Here is an 18,044-nt window from a genome sequence, read left to right as displayed (position 1 = left end):
TCTGTTGTTCATTGAATGTTATTCTTATGTTGGGTAGCACCGGGATCGGAGAACGAGTACGTGGATTCGGGAGAGTATGTGCAGGACGAACAAGAACCATTCCAACCTGAGGATATCACAGGCAAGATGATATGACCTTGATTCCATCTCTAGACTTGTTATGCTAGTTTGCGTTTCCATGCCATATTGCTCGCTGCCTACCATTGAATTAAATTGCCTCTTGATATGCCATGAACCCATGCACTGATCTCTTCCTAGCAAAACTTGAATGGCTAAGTAGGCTTTGCTCAGCTACTAATGTTAGCGTTGCTAGATGCAGGTGCTTTGACTCATGTGATAATATGAGCTTGATATCATTATCTTAAATTCTGTCTTTTAATTAATGCACCTATATACTTGGTAAATGACGAAAGGCCTAGCCTTTTTGCCGGGTGCTTTGTTCCGTTATTGCCGCCTTAGTTACCGGCTACCGGTGTTTGATTCCATAATGATCACTCCTAACACATTCGGGGTTGTTATGGGGACCCCCTCGATAAATCGCGTAGCGCTAAGGCTTGTCCGGCAGGACCCAACATTGGTTTTAATCTGCTAATCACATAATAATCTGCATAGGGAATAGCTACCCCGAGGAATTTAATCAACAACCCGGGCCAGTGCTCCTCATGAGTGTTGGTCCCATCTGAGCGATGTCCGGGGCCCCACTGGTCACCCAGAGGTTTAGCCATCCCGACGTCTCGCTCATCCATCGTGTCCTGAGACTGAGATACGCGGCTCTTATCAGGGTCGTCGACACGACGGGAGGTCCTGCTAGCCTTGCCTTACCTTAGCGGTATATCTTGCGTATAGGAATCCCAATGAAGCTTTGGTTTCCCCCAGAGTTGAGGTTTTCCTCTAAGGAATCCGACAAGATCACGAGATTCGTGATAGAGGATGCCTTTGCGGCCTGTGTACGTTTGTGATGGACTAGTTGGAGCACCCCTGCAGGGTTTAATCTTTTGGAAAGCCGTGCCCGCGGTTATGTGGCAACTTGGAATATTTTGTTAACATCCGGTATTAGAGAACTTAAACATAAGATAATAAAATGGCCAACTGTGTGTGTAACCGTGACTGTCCCCCTCGAAGATCTCTCTTCGATCGGGAACACGGTGGGGTTATGAATGCCGTAGGTAGGTGTTCAGGATCACTTAGTGATCAAGTAATCATGACCGCTAGTGTAGACCACCTTCATAACTTCTTTACGTAAGTTAGCCACTAAATCAAGCTTAGGATGCTGCAACCTTATACACTTCACCTTAACCCACCTAATAACATGACTAGTTCTGGCACCAAGGTCTTAGATTGTTGAGTCCCTGTGGCTCACGGATTCCTCCGAAACTCCCAACAGGTACAGGTACCCCAGAGACATAAGATCCCGACGGCACTCAGCTGGCGTGGCAGTACGACGAGGAGACAGACCGCCTCTACGTGAACTATCCAGAGGATTGAGGCGTGGTCGTGATCGTGGGCCTGCAGGCAGGGTAGCATAGCATTTCTATGTTTTGTGTAGTCCGTAGCGGAACTACCTTGATTGTATCTGTGATGTACTCTGAGATATTTATGAGAAGACAATTGAATCCCGGATTGTCTACTTTTATTATTATTCGTGATGTGTTACCTGTTTGCGAAAGGCTTAGATGCGCTTCTTTCCTATTCGGGGCCTCGATCCCCAGATCGGAAAGGACCGCATCTTGGTCGTTACAGTGGCCTAGCGGGAGGTCGCACCACTAGGCCAACTGGGCGAGTGGGACCTCCCCTGGTGCCCCCCCCCCTTTGGTCCTATTTTTACCCCCGTGGAGGAAACCTTGATTCGAGAACCCTTTTCTCGAAAAGTAATTCCGATCTCCGCCGCCATCGCCAACAAGTTTTAGGGAACCAGAATTCATGTGTCGGCGCCCTGCCGGGATGGGGAAGTGCCCTCGGATTCATCTCCATCGATGTTGCTTCCTCCCTCCATGAAGCGGGAGTAGTTCCTCCTCGGGGCTCAGGTCTTCTACAATAGCTATGTGGTTAATTCTCTCTCCCATGATGTGATCTTGATTGTGATGATAGGCTATGTTAATCTAGGGTGATCCCATGATGCTTCCCTTTATTCTATGTATTGGACCGATGTACTCACTTGATCTTATCTAGTATAATCTCCGAGACCATGGTGACACCAGTCTATTGGACATGGAGTAGAAGAATATTTTCATGAGTGATTTCATTTTTGTGAATTGATTGAAGATTGAGAGTATCTTGGTGCTTGTCTTTGACTATCCTTGAGATATGTTGTGGTGAGTGTGGTGCTTGATACGTCTCCAACGTATCTATAATTTTTCATGGTTTCATGCTATTATCTTGTCAAACTTTGGATGTTTTGCATGCCTTTTATATATTTTTTGGGACTAACTTATTAACTCAGTGCCAAGTGGCATTTCCTGTTTTTTTCATGTTTTTTACCCCTTTCAGAGGACGATTTTGAACGGAGTCCAAACGGAATGAAACTGCCAAAAAGATTTTTTTTTGAAACAGAAAAAGATCGGGAAGCCGGAGAATCAGGGCAGGGGGCCACCAGGGACCCCACAAGCCCTCATGGCGCGGCCAGGGGCCCCGCGCCCCCTGGCTTGTGGGCTCCCTCAGGCTCCTTTGCCCTAGGTTTTGCGCCTATATATTCCCTAAAATACCATAAAAATCAGGAGATCATCGAAAGTACTTTTCCGTCGCCGCAAGCTTCTGTCTCCGCAAGATCCCATCTAGCGCACGTTCTGGTGCCCTACCGAAGGGGGGATTCGGACACGGAGGGCTTCTTCATCAACACCATGACCTCTCCGATGATGCGTGAGTAGTTCACCATAGACCTACGGGTCCATAGCTAGTAACTAGATGGCTTCTTCTCTCTCTTGGATCTTCAATACAAAGTTCTCCATGATCTTCATGGAGATCTATCCGATCTAATCTTATTTTGCGGTGTGTTTGTCGAGATCCGATGAATTGTGGATTTATGATCAGATTATCTATGAATCTTATTTGAGTTTCTTCTGATCTCTCTTATGCAAGATTTCATATCCTTGTAATTCTCTTCGAGTTGTGGGTTTTGTTTGGCCAACTAGATCTATGAGTCTTGCAATGGGAGAAGTGCTTGGTTTTGGGTTCATACCCTGCGGTGACGTCACCCAGTGACGGAAGGGGTAGCGAGGCACGCATCGTGTTGTTGCCATCAAGGGTAAAAAGATGGGGTTTTCATCATTTGTTTGAGAGTATCCCTCTACATCATGTCATCTTGCTTAAGGCGTTACTCTGTTCGTCATGAACTCAATACACTAGATGCATGCTCGATAGCGGTCGATGTGTGGAGTAATAGTAGTAGATGCAGAAAGTATCGGTCTACTTGTCTCGGACGTGATGCCTATATGTATGATCATTGCCTTAGATATCGTCATGACTTTGCGCGGTTCTATCAATTGCTCAACAATAATTTGTTCACCCACCGTGATATTTGCTATTTTGAGAGAAGCCTCTAGTGAACACTATGGCCCCCGGGTCTACTCCACACCATATTTTCAGCCTTGCACTTTTTCTTCGTTGCACTTTCTGCCTTCAGATCTCACTTTGCAATCAATCTTGAAGGGATTGACAACCCCTTTATAGCGTTGGGAGCAAGCTCTTTTGTGTTTGCGCAGGTACTCTAGACTTGACGAGATTCTCCTACTGGATTGATACCTTGGTTCTCAAACTCAGGGGAATACTTACTGCTCCTGTGCTGCATCATCCTTTCCTCTTCACGGGAAAAAACCGACGCAAGCAAGAGAAGTAGCAAGAAGAATTCATGGCGTTGCCGGGGAAGGACTTTTTGCCATAGCAGAAGAATTTCTGGCACCGTTGCCGGGGAGGATCAAGTCAAGAACTCATCCAAGTAGGTGTCGCAAACTCATCTCTTGCATTTACTTTGTTTGCCAATTGCCTCTCGTTTTCCTCTCCCCCACTGCACCAATTTGCCTTTTTCGTTTGCCTTTTTCCGTTTGCCCTTTTCTCTCGCTTGCTTTCTGTTCGTTTGTGTGGGATAGTCTACCCGTCCTCATGGATAGATCCACCACTTCAAATGATACTCCTGAGAGTGAAGTTCTCAATTTCAAACAAATTGAGGAAGAAAACTTAAAGGGCGCTTGGTATAGGATTTGCAATGCTCAGAGTAGATCTACTCATAAGCAATCCACTACCGTCCTGCTTCGCAGTTTTTATGTGGGTGTTTCTCCTTGGAATAGGTATATTCTTGACACCATCATAGGTGGAAATTTCTTGGGTAGCCATACCTTTGATTATTACGGAGCTGTAATAAATTTGGTAGGCTCACCCCCACTCATGGTTAATGGAACCACCTTAACTCTGGAACATGTGATGCGTAGGCTGGACGTCATTGAAAATAAAGTTGCTACGATCGAACTCATTGAGAATTTGGATAAAAAGATCCACAATGAAATCACTCAGTACGGATCCAAGGTGGGAATGGTTTTGAAAAATTTAAAGGATTAGGAACCCACAGTTAACGAAAAATTAGGTCATGATTCCGCTAGGATTGGCAAACTAGAGGACGTTATAACCAACTTAGGTTCCGCTTTTGCCGCTGTGCAGAATACTCCAAACTTTTCCCACAATATGGTCACCAAGTCTGTTTTTGTTCCCAAAAATAGTGGTGAATCATCTAGCAAGAAAGATGAAAACCTTAAGATGATAAGTGATCACGCTACTTATGCTTTGAGCACCAAAGATGACGATATGTGATTCTATCGCTTTTATGCCTAGCTAAGGGCGTTAAACAATAGCTCTTGTTGGGAGGTAACCCAATGAATTTATATTTTTATTTCTGTTTTATTGCGTCCACACTATCATAATTCTGTTGTGATTGTGTCTTTTGTGTTTCTTTTTGTGTTTGAGCCAAGCAAAACCTTTATGACTAGTCTTGGTGATTGTTGTTTGATCCTGCTGGAAAAAGACAGAAACTTTTCGCTCACGAGATGATTTTTCATTTTTATTCAGAAAGAGCTTTTGAGTTGATTATTTTTACTTCTGGTTTATATGCCTTTTTCCCAGGCAGTCGTAATTTTTCAGAATTGTTGAGGTAGCAGAAGTATACGAAGTATACAGATTGCTACAGACTGGTCTGTTTTTGACAGATTCTGTTTTTGTTGAGTTGGTTGCTTGTTTTGATGAAACTATGGTTAGTATCGGGGGTACTAGCCATGGAAAAGTAAGAATACACTAGCCCTACACCAATATAGATAGAATTCAAGTTTGCTACAGTACAAAAAGAGGTGGTAGTTTGTTTTCTTGTGCTAATGTTATCACAAGTTTCTGTTTAAGTTTTGTGTTGTGAAGTTTTCAAGTTTTGGGTGATGTTCTCCTGGACAAAGAGATAAGGAGTGGAAAGAGCTCAAGCTTGGGGATTCCCAAGGCATCCCAAGCCAAATTCAAGGACACCAAAAAGCCTAAGCTTGGGGATGCCCCGGGAAGGCATCCCCTCTTTCGTCTTCAATCCATCGGTAACATTACTTGGAACTATATTTTTATTCACCGCATGATATGTGTTTTGCTTGGAGCGTCTTGTATCGTAGGAGTCTTTTCTTTTTGTTGTGTCACAATCATCCTTGCTGCACACCTTTTTGAGAGAGAGAGACATGCACTCATCGTGATTTTGCTAGAATGCTCATAGTGCTTCACTTATATCTTTTGAGCTAGATAATTTTGCTCTATGTGCTTCACTTATATCTTTTAGAGCACGGACGTGCGTGACTTGGTAGTTGGTTTATGCTATGAAAGTAATCCCAAAGGTGATAGGTACCCAAAGAGGATACCAAAACCTCCATCTTCATGTGCATTGAGTAGAAAGAGAAGTCTTGATTCCTCTCAATTAGTTTTGGGACGTGGATTTGGTAGTATTAAGAGTTATGTTAGTAGGGTGTTGTGAATCTAGAGATACTTGTGTTGAAGTTAGTGATTCCCGTAGCATGCATGTATGGTGAACCGCTATGCTAGGAAGTCGGAGCATAATTGATCTATTGATTGTCATCCTTTGTGTTGAGGTCGGGATCGCGCGATGGTTAACACCTACCAACCCTTCCCCTAGGAGTATGTGTTTAGCACTTTGTTTCGATTACTAATAAAAACGTTCGCAACAAGTATGTGAGTTCTTCATGACTAATGTGAGTCCATGGTATAGACGCACTTTCACCTTTCACCTTTGCTAGCCTCTCTAGTGTCGCGCAACTTTCGCCGGTACACAAACCCACTATATGCCTTCCTCAAAATAGCTACCATACCTACCTACTATGGCATTTTCATAGCCATTCCGAGATATATTGCCATGCAACTCCCATCTTTCCATCTCATGACTTGTGCCGTCACTCTCATATTACCATCGCATGATCGTAAGATAGCTAGAGAGATGTTTCAACGTCATACGCCAAGCTAGATCGTTGCACATCGCGGTACACTGCCAGCGGCATTTCCTATAGAATCATCATCGTTCTAAGATTTGAGCTGTGAGTAAATAAAAGTGTGATGATCATCATTATTAGAGCATTGTCACATGTGAGGAAAAAAAGAGGCCAAAGAGCCCAAAAAAGGGTGAAAAGAAAAGAGTCCTAAGAGCCCAAATGAAAAAAAGGGGAGAGAAAGAGAGAAGGGACAATGCTACTATCTTTTTCCACACTTGTGCTTCATAATAGCACCATGTTCTTCATGATTGAGAGCTTCTTGATTTGTCACTACCTTATGCTAGTGGGAATCTTCATTATATAACTTGGCTTGTATATTCCAATGATGGGCTTCCTCAAAATTGCCCTAGGTCTTCGTGAGCAAGCAAGTTGGATGCACACCCACTAGTTCTCCTTTTGAGCTTTCACATACTTATAGCTCTAGTGCATCCTTTGTATGGCAATCCCTACTCACTCACATTGATATCACTCACATTGATATCTATTAATGGGCATCTCCATAGTCCTTTGATACGCCGAGTCAATGTGACCATCTCCTCCTTTTTGTCTCACAACCACCACCACACTCTATTCCCCCATAGTGTTATATCCATGGCTCACGCTCATGTATTGCGTGAGAGTTGAAGAAGGTTTGAGAAAGTAAGAGTGCGAAAACAATTACTTGGCCAATACCGGGGTTGTGCATGATTTACATTAGTTGTGTGAGGATAAAGGAGCATAGCCAGACTATATGATTTTGTAGGGATAACTTTCCTTGGCCTTGTTATTTTGAAAGTTCATGACTACCTTGCTAGTTTGCTTGAAGTATTATTGTTTTCATGTCAATAGCAAACTAGTGTTTGCGCAGGTACTCTGGACTTGACGAGATTCTCCTACTGGATTGATACCTTGGTTCTCAAACTGAGGGAAATACTTACTGCTCCTGTGCTGCATCACCCTTTCCTCTTCAAGGGAAAAACCGACGCAAGCAAGAGAAGTAGCAAGAAGAATTCCTGGCGTTGCCGGGGAAGGACTTTTGTTGCCGTAGCAGTGCTCTCTTTGGATGGTCGCGGTGACATTGGGAAATCCATATATGAGAACTACGAACTCTGAGGCGTGCTTTTGTAGCCCTACATAATTCTCGTCCTCCCATGATCACAAAGGAATGACCTCCGAGTACGTCTCCATTGCATGTTTTAGTGGAAATATCATGTGATTAGACTATGTTAATGTTGTTGGGAGTTGCCACTAGTGAAAGTATGAAGCCTAGGTCTTGTTTCTCACCATTCTTACACCGTTTGTGCTCACTTTTGTCACTTGCTACCTTGCTGTAATTTTTTATTACAGATTTATATTACCTTGCTTTGCCACACCTATCACCCATATTTTACCATCTCTCCGCTGAACTAGTGCACGTATACAATTTACCATTGTATTAGGTGTGTTGGGGACACAAGAGACTTCTTGTTACTTAATTGTAGGGTTGCTTGAGAGAGACCATCTTCAACCTCTACTTCCGTGAGTTCGATAAACCTTAGGTCATTCACTTGAGGGAAATTGTTGATCTCCTACGAACCTCTTGTCACATCCCTAGCTAGCCCCCTTTTATGAATAGCAAGATTGTGCTCATATTTTCATTCTTGCATTAAAAATGAAAATGGAAATCATTTTTGTTAAATATTGGAAACCACAATTCAGGGGTGGATTTATTTTTAAAACTACTTTTGGTATTTTATTTCAAACACAAAAGCCACTCGAATCAAATATAAATTTGATTTCAAATATTTCAAAGTTTCATAAAATGCTGAGAACTTTATGTGGGTTTGGAAATATTCCAAATAACACCCCAGCATTTTTATACTATTTTAGAAATAGCTTGGAGCCAAAAATTAAATGAAACAAATGCCAGAAAGTATAAAACAGAAACAGAAAAGAAAGGAAATAAGAAAAATCCTATCTAACGCTTACCTGGCCCAAGCCCAACCCCTCTTGTCGTCTTCCTCGTGCCAGCGAGCAGGAGGAGGTGGTCGCCATTCGCTCCAGCGCGGCCACGTACCTGCGTGCTTGCTTGGACCTCCCCGTCGCGCTCGCAAGGAGGATAAGCCTCCCCGCGACACATTCCACCTCTCTTCCTCTCCTCACTCGCTGTCCAGCTCCTCTCTCTCGGCCGCCATTAGATCTCGAGCTCGAGCCCGAGCTAGCCGTCGTCTGTGGCCATTGGAAGTCTCCCTGAGCATGCCGTTCGCTCCACCTCATCGATCTTGTCGTCCCTGCCAAAGGAGAAGAGCCCCCATCCCTGCATCGCCAGATCACCGTCGTCTTCCTCCTCGGGCCGCCGTTGATCGCCGCCGTCGTTCTCCCTCCTCAGGCCATCCCCGGGAACGCTTTTGATGCCTCTGCACTCCCCGTGAGCCTAGGGTGCTTTCCCCCTCGTTTTCCCCTTCGATCCCGTGCTCTAGCGCCTGATTCCACCAGAGCCCGACGAGATCCGCCGCGGGAGCTCATCACCGGTGATGCTCCGATGATGGGTTGGTCCATCTGAGACCACCATCAGCTTCGGTGTGTCGTGTAGATGCCATAGGAGCTAAGCCCCGTCCCTTTTCCCCTCTCGATCGATGATCCCGATGATGCTCGAGCTCCGGCAGCCGCTGAGCTTGTCGCCGGCGTCATCTCCGGCCATTTCACCCCTGCAACGTGCAAAAATGGAACCGCGGGCGAGTGGCCTTTCCCTGGTGCCCTCCGCTGTCCTTTTGGTCACCGGAAAAGCAAATCTGATGCCCTCTGCCGTCCCTGTGGTCGCCGGAGCCTCATCGCCGGTGGGTTTGACCCATCGCCGGTGGGGTTGACTCCGAGAGTCACTGGCAAGTGGGGCCAGCCCCCTAGCTAATTAAGGTTAAGTTAATAAAAAATAATTAGTTGAGTTAATTGCTAAACAGACACTTACATGTGGGCCAGCCCCTGTTAATTAACTAATTAACTTAAAGATTAATTAAAATCTGGCCAGAGTCACTGACCAGTGGGTCCCACTCGTCAGGTTTGACTTTCAAACGGCCAGTTGGACCTGTTGATGTCATGCTGATGCAGTAACTATATTTCTGATTTAATATAATTCCAGAAAATGCTAAAACTTTGGAAATTCATAGAAAATTGATTATAACTCCAAATTTGACAAATAATATATGCAAATTGATCAGGAAAATTCAATGAACACAATGGTGCTACTTTCATGCATGAAAAACAAAGTTATGAAACAGCATGAGGTCAAATCAATTAAATGATTATGACAAACATATTATTTCAATTAATATTTGAATTTGAATTCAAATCACCATCATCCTAAAATTTTGATAGACACATTAACTCATGCTACAATTCATTTCAGGCCATGTTCATGCATCATATTATTGCATATCAATGTTATTGATTGATTGTTATTATTTCGGTAGGCTCTGCCCTTCCGGATACGTCCGAATATCCGTCTGACGGATTTAATTCCTGTGCTGAGCAACAAGGCAAGCACCCTTTTGATCATTCCGATATAATCCCATGTTCTTGCTCCTGTTCCCACTTATTGCATTAGGACAAAATATTTCAAATGCTTTACTTCGGTAGCTGAACCTATTCCTTTGCATGACCTGTCATTGTCACAGTAAATAGCCAAACCTTGCAACCTAGCATACATGGTAGATGCTTGAGCTGTGATGTGATTTATCCTGCTATGCTTGTTATGCATAGAGTTGTGTCAGGTCTGTTAAATCTGGGTGATGAACAGGAATGGATGAATGTGTTCTAGTGACAAGGAATAAGTGTGGAACCTGGTTTGGTAAAGGTACCGATGAAAGGCTATGTAGGAGTACATGGCGGGTTGTTTCATTGGAACCATCCTTAGGAATTGAGTTCCGTGTATGTAATCCAAGACTAGATACTACCACACGTTGGGATACTTAATTGACCCTCTCGGCTTATTAATTGCCTAGTACTCGATCCAGGAGTTGCAAGTAGTTTCTGGTGTTTATAGTCATGCTGGAGGTCGTGCATAGTGCTGACCTTAGAGGTGGGCTATGATGCGGTAGGCAGTGGCACGGTGTACCAAGTGGCACCCGGATCGTGGGCTTGGGAACCCTGCGCACATCGTTTGGGGCCGGGCGGAAACCTCGGCCGGACTTCCGTGCGGGTTCACTCTCAAATAGGCGATAAACCTGGACTAGGTATTAGCGTGGTTAACGGTCGTGGCCGACTCCCTCGCTGGGCTTCCGCTTGAAGGTTGCCGAGGTGCATGACGTGCACATAGCGATAAGTGGCGAGAGCGTGTGTGAAGAAGTACACCCCTGCAGGGTTATGATCTATTCGAATAGCCACGTCCGCGGATATGGACTACTTGGAGACATATGTTGTTCATAGATAACTTTAATGGCTACTCATAAAAGTATCAAGATAAGCGTGAGTATCATGTATGGCATTTCCAAAGGGAGGCGGAAAGGAGTTCATGACAGTGTATTGTTGTGGTGGTAGTGGACTCGTGTACGACTTATCAAAGTTGTTAAAACTATTTAAAATTGTAGTTTAGTCTAGCCAAGAGTCAAAGCTGGCTTGCTGCATGAAACACCCCAACCCCCTTTATTGATACCGGAGCATGAGTAGATAGACATGTTCTAAAGTCTTGTTGAGTACTCTTGTACTCATGTTTGCTTAATAATTGTTGCAGAGGATACCCATGAGTCAACAGGTGGGTTCTTTCTAGACATCGATGATGACGAGTAGCTGGTGTCCCAGCTACGACCTCGCCCCTTTCAGAAGGGATCTGTAGATAGTCAGGCTTTATACCTTATCCTTTCAACTATCTGTACTCAGACAGCTTTTATGCTTCCGTTGGTTTGTATGACTCTGTTTGTATGACTTTGAGTGTCGGGTCGTGTGACCCCTACTTGTATGAACATATTATGCAAGATTCTTCCGAGTCTTCTGAATAAATGTCGTGATGTTGTATGGTTATGTTGTGATGCCATTGTTGTATCTATGCATATCTAGTATGTCATGCGTACGTGTGGTGCACTTTGATACGTATGGGATTCGACACCTGGTCATATGCCCTTAGTAGCTCTCTATACACAGAAATGCCCCTTTGTGATTCTACCGAGCCTTGGTAGTTCGCTACTGCTCCGGACACATTGGTTGACCAGCATGTATCCTTCTTAGTTGTTGTGTCTGTCCCTACGGGGAAATGCCACGCGGTGTAATGGAGTCCTTGTAGCTTGCTACGACTCGTCTACACTCACTGATGACCGACACCTGCTTTGTTGGGTTATGAATGCCTGACTTTGTACAGTCGATCCACTTGAGTTTATGACTAGATATGTCGACCCGGGTTCTTTGACACTGGAATGCTAGCGACAATAATGCATATGAGTCAAAAGGCGCAAACGGTCCCGGCTAAGGTAAGGTGGCAGCCGTGGGGTTAACCGTGCGTGAGACCGCAAAGGGATGCAATGTGTTACAGGCTGGATTCCTATGGCTTAGGATCAGGGTCCCGACAGCATTGGTATCAAAGCCTGACTGACTATAGGATTACCAAGCCAAACTGGTCGAAGTCGAGTCTAGAATTGCTTTAGTTATATATAAGGGAATTTTTTGTGGAAGGGAACGTAAGATTCTTTCTTCTCTTCTCAAAGTGGTTCTATTATGGTCATCCTCGTCTTTTCTACGGGGATTAAGAACTAGGTTACTTATCTATCTCAGGATCGCGTGTCACTAATCGGTAGATTGTACGAAAACGGGTCGACAGTTACTCCGAGTTTCTTTTGTTCCAAGGAAAAGAAAATAAGTTTTGATGACCATGGAACTGAACTTGATAGTTGAGTGGTTATGCTATCCTATCTTTTGTGGGTTGTCTCAAAATTGTTTTGAGCATTTACAGCCGTTATGTGCCCAATTTTATCTCCAGAGCTCTAATGCCTTTTGCATTACTCTCTATTTCAGATGTCTGGTCGTCCTTCTTGTCGGGTGGTTCGTCTGACTAGGTGCATTGATGTGCCGGGTCACACGGCCATGCTGGTCAGGATGATGTGAGTAGCCGGTTACCGCTGGTACCCAGAGTATACAGTGGAGGAGCAATACCGGGATTTCAACTAGAGTCAGTACCTGTGCATTGTTAGGGTATTCCCATATTACCCTGGAGACGAGGAACCGATTCATTGGTCTTATGGATTGGGGATTACTGTTGACATGGCGGTACAAGATCCTGCCTATTCAATGTTGACCATCATGAGAGTGAGACATGCACTGTTGTAGAATTCAGAGTTCTGCTATGTTCCCGCTTCTCGGCCAAGAGAAGAAGGATACCTCAGTGGGGTCTACTTTGATTCCTCTATGGAGGATCCGCTGCTGCAGTCCACCACTGAGATGTTAGAGAATAGAGACAGAGATACTTGTGCCCTTCGTATGGAGCTCTATACTACTCGTGCCCGTTTGTGGACAGCTTTGACACAGCTGGCACTTGTAGTTCAGACAGGGTATGAAGATATGGAGATGTTGAACCCTATTAGGACTCATCTTCCAGCTCATGTTGACTGGCCTGCTGTAGGAGGAGTTACCCCTCTTCGGGGACCTCTACTACCACCAGTCAGGGGACCAAGGCCACACCCGTGTCCTTACGGTTCCCATGGGTCTTAGGCTCGAGTATTTCCTGATCCGCAGGTTGAGCTCCCAGGCCATGGAGGCAACCTTTATGAGATGTTTTATGCGGATGCTTGAACCCGTGAGTGGAAGAGTAGTATGGTAGTAGTTGTACTTCCACAGTCCTGTGTGTCTTGTGGAGTATGCTTATGTCGTGAGATGAGTTCCGGAGGCATGGATAAGTAATGTATAGGAAGCTTGGAAGGCTTCTGATGGGTAGTATCATCTTTTCAGTAGTTTGCTCTTCGGTTTGAGGTTGTACTGAACTATGTAATGGTGTGTATGAACCATGGTGTGTTTATAGCAGTTTCTTGTTACCATGTTGTTCGGATGTTCATTTCCGCATTCGATGTGTTCATTACATTCCTAATCCATAGTTAGTATTGATGTTGATATTAGTCTAAGCTGTGAGTTTGTTTGCCAGGATGGTGTTTGATACGTCTCCAACATATCTATAATTTTTTATGGTTCCATGCTATTATCTTGTGAAACTTTGGATGTTTTGTATGCCTTTTATATCTTTTTTGGGACTAACTTATTAACTCAGTGCCAAGTGCCAGTTCCTGTTTTTTCCGTGTTTTTGACCCTTTTCAGAGGAGGATTTTAAACGGTGTCCAAACGGAATAAACTTCCGAAAGGATTTTTTTCCGGAACAAAAGATACGCACAATACTTGAGAACCAAGGCAGGGGCCACCAGGGGACCCCACAAGCCCCCTAGGCTTGTGGGGCCCCTGTGTCTCGTCTGCCCTACCTCTTCCGCCTATAAATTCTTGAAAATTCCAAAACTGTGAGAGAGAGAACGAAAATACTTCTCCGCTGCCGCAAGCTTCTGCCTCTGCAAGATCCCATCTAGGGCACGTTCTGGTGCCCTGCCGGAGGGGGGATTCGGATACGGAGGGCTTTTTCATCAACACCATGACCTCTCCGATGATGCATGAGTAGTTCACCATAGACCTTAGGGTCCATAGCTAGTAGCTAGATGGCTTCTTCCCTCTCTTGCATCTTCAATACAAAGTTCTCCATGATCGTCATGGAGATCTATCCCATGTAATATTCTTTGTGGTGTGTTTGTCGAGATCCGATGAATTGTGGATTTATGATCAGATTATCTATGAATCTTATTTGAGTTTCTTCTGATCTCTTATATGCATGATTTCATATCCTTGTAATTCTCTTCGAGTTGTGGGTTTTGTTTGGCCAACTTGATCTATCATTCTTGCAATGGGAGAAGTGCTTGGTTTTGGGTTCATACCGTGCGGTGACCTCACCAGTGAAAGAAGGGGTAGCGAGGCACGCATCATGTTGTTAGCATCAAGGGTAAAAATATGGGGTTTTCATCATTGGTTTGAGTTTATCCCTCTACATCATGTCATCTTGCTTAAGGCGTTACTCTGTTCGTCATGAACTCAATACACTAGATGCATGCTCGATAGCGGTCGATGTGTGGAGTAATAGTAGTAGATGCAGAAAGTATCGGTCTAATTGTCTCGGACGTGATGCCTATATGTATGATCATTGCCTTAGATATCGTCATGAATTTGCGCGGTTCTATGAATTGCTCGACAGTAATTTGTTCACCCACCATATTATTTGCTATTTTGAGAGAAGCATCTAGTGAACACTATGGCCCCCGGGTCTACTTCACATCATATTTTCAGCCTTACACTTTTACTTCGTTGCACTTTCCGCCTTCAGATCTCACTTTGCAATCAATCTTGAAGGGATTGACAACCCCTTTATAGCGTTGGGTGCAAGCTCATTTGTGTTTGCGCAGGTACTGTGGACTTGGCTCGATTCTCCTACTGGATTGATACCTTGGTTCTCAAACTGAGGGAAATACTTACTCCTCCTGTGTTGCATCACCCTTTCCTCTTCAAGGGAAAAACCAACGCAAGCTCAAGAGGCAGCAGAGTTCACCAGGCTGAACCGTGCCCCTACCCATGAGCAGGGAGAAGGTAGTCAGGCAGCACACGGGGAATTGCCTCACCCACCTTCTCTGGCGGAAGTTATGCTCGAGGCGGAAAGAAACAAGCGAGATACCAACCGTCTGCTAGAGCGTATTGAGAAAAATACGGCTCGTCCGCCGCGAAATGACGCAGTGTCCCTCAATGACTTCGTAAAGCTGAATCCCCGAAGTTCCATCACTCCGTCGATCCTCTCGACGCTGATGACTGGTTGTGCAGTTTATCGCGCAATATACGCTCTGCCAATGTTTCTGAGGCCGACAAGGTGACCTTTGCTGCGTACTTTCTGGAAGGCCCCGCCAATTTGTGGTGGGAGAATTTTGAAGCTATGCGTCCTGCCGGACCAGCAGCCACATGGGCAAATTTCAGTGCAGCCTTCTGTCTGCACCACATTCCAGAGGGTATGATGGACCGTAAGAGAGAGGAATTTTGTTCCTTCACCCAGGAAAAGTTGACCATGGATGCTTATAGCCGCGAGTTCGGTAATCTCGCTCGCTACGCAGCTGAAGAGGTGTCAACTGATGCTAAGAAGCAAGCAAGATTCCGCAAGGGTTTGAGCCCTGAACTTCGTCGTGACCTACGCCTCCATGAATGTACAAGTTTTCAAGCTCTTTTCAACAAGGCGATCAGTGTCGAGACTGGACATACCGACTATGAAGACAATAAGAAGCACTCTCGTGATTCGGGCTCCTCATCTGGTTCCGCGTTTCCAAAACGCGGGCTGCGGGTCCCGAATAGCTCTCTGTCGCCAAGATATACCCCGAGGCCATCCTATGTGGCGCCTCAGGCGAACCAGACCAACCCTCCAGCAAAGACCTATGGTGGTCCAGCTAGCAATGATGCACCACGTGCCAATGAGGTGATTTGTTACAAGTGTGGAGAACCAGGGCACTACTCACGAGAGTGTTCCCATAATATAGGTGCCAAGCAACCTGGAAAGTCGGTTGGGCAAGGCAAGTCGGGAAAGCTTATTATGTGAAGCCAACTCCTGCAGGTGGCCGCGTGAATTATGTTTCAGCAGAAGAAGCTGTAGAGGATCCCGACGTCATTTTGGGTATGCTCCTTGTCAATCATCACCCAGTGTATGTTCTTTTTGACACTGGGTCATCTCATTCCTTCATTTCCGAAAGCTATGCATAGTTGCATAACATGTCCTTTTGTGATATGCCAATCCCATTAGTTGTCCAAACCCCAGGTAGTAAATGGCAAACTTCTAGGATAAGTTATGACCATGAAATCCTAGTAGACCGGCTAGTTTTCCTAGCATCATTGATAGCCCTGAAATCCTCAGATATCAATATCATCTTGGGTATGGACTGGATGTCAGCTCATTATGCCAAGATTGATACCCATTCTAGAAATGTTCGGCTTACCCATCCCTCTGGTGAGATAGTTAATGTCTCTACTCGAATTACCAAATGCCAACTCTATTCCCTCAATGCCAATCCTCTTCTAGAATTTGAAGACATTCCGGTAGTCCGTGACTTCCCGGATGTTTTTCCAGAAGAACTGCCAGGAATTCCACCTGGCAGGGATGTAGAGTTTGTGATAGACCTTGTTCCAGGAACTGTCCTAATAGTCAGAAGACCCTATAAGATGGCACCCTTGGAGCTAGCCGAACTTAAGAAGCAACTAGATGAGGCCTTGAATAAAGGTTTCATTCATCCTAGCTCTTCTCCTTGGGCTTGTCCCGTCCTCTTCGTCAAGAAGAATGATGGAACGACCGGATGGTTGTAGACTATCGACCAGTTAACCTGGTCACCATCAAGAACAAGTATTCGCTTCCCAGGATCAACGATCGGTATGATCAGCTCGCTGGATCTTCAATCTTCTCCAAAATGGATTTGAGGTTGGGCTACCATCAAATCAAGATCAAGAACGGGGACATTCCAAAAACGGCTTTCTTACTCGTTATGGCCAATACGAGTACACCGTCATGTCCTTAGGTTTAACCAATGCCCCAGCCACCTTCTCTCGCTTGATGAATTCAATCTTCATGGAGTATTTGGATAAATTCGTCGTGGTATACCTCGATGATATTCTCATCTACTCAAAGAATGAACAAGAACATGCCGAGCATCTAAGGCTGGTATTGATGAAACTTCGAGAGCATCGCCTATATGCCAAGTTTTCAAAATGTCAATTTTGGTTACCAGAAGTGACCTATCTAGGCCACGTAATCTCTGGTAAGGGTATTGCTGTCAATCCCGAGAGAGTTCAAATTGTCCTTGATTGGACTCAACCTGAATCGTTTAAGCAAGTTAGGAGTTTTCTTGGACTAGCAAGCTATTGTCGCCGCTTTGTCAAGAACTTCTCCAAGGTTGCAAAGCCTCTAACTGAACTCCTTAAGAAAGATAAAAAGTTCGAGTGGACACCACAGTGGTGAGCATAGCTTTCAGGAACTGAAAAGACGCCTAACTTCCGCACTTGTGTTGCTACCACCAGATTTTTCTAAGGACTTTGTTATCTATTGTGACGCCTCACGATAAGGATTAGGTTGCATTCTCATGCAGGATCGTCATGTGCTTGCATATGCATCTTGACAGTTGTGTCCACATGAGGATAATTATCCCACACATGATCTCGAGCTTGCGGCTGTAGTCCATGCACTTAAAACCTAGCAACATTACCTTCTTGGTAATCGTTGCGAAATATTCACTGATCACCAAAGTCTAAAATATATCTTCACCCAGCTGGATTTGAATCTGAGGCAAAGACGATGGGTTGAGTTGATCTCCGATTACGACTTAGGGATAACTTACACCCCGGGGAAGGCCAATGTTATGGCTGATGAACTAAGTCGTAACTCTTATTATAACAATTTGATGCTACAACGAGGTCAACCACGTCTCTATGAGGAATTTCGGAAGTTAAACCTCCACATTGTTCCTCAAGGATTCCTTTCTAACCTAGTGGCGA

This window comes from Hordeum vulgare, chromosome 5H (assembly GCF_904849725.1).
Source record: "Hordeum vulgare subsp. vulgare chromosome 5H, MorexV3_pseudomolecules_assembly, whole genome shotgun sequence".
Lineage (NCBI taxonomy): Eukaryota > Viridiplantae > Streptophyta > Magnoliopsida > Poales > Poaceae > Hordeum > Hordeum vulgare.
The sequence above is the reverse complement of the archived record's forward strand: the minus strand, read 5'-3'. Positions refer to the sequence as shown.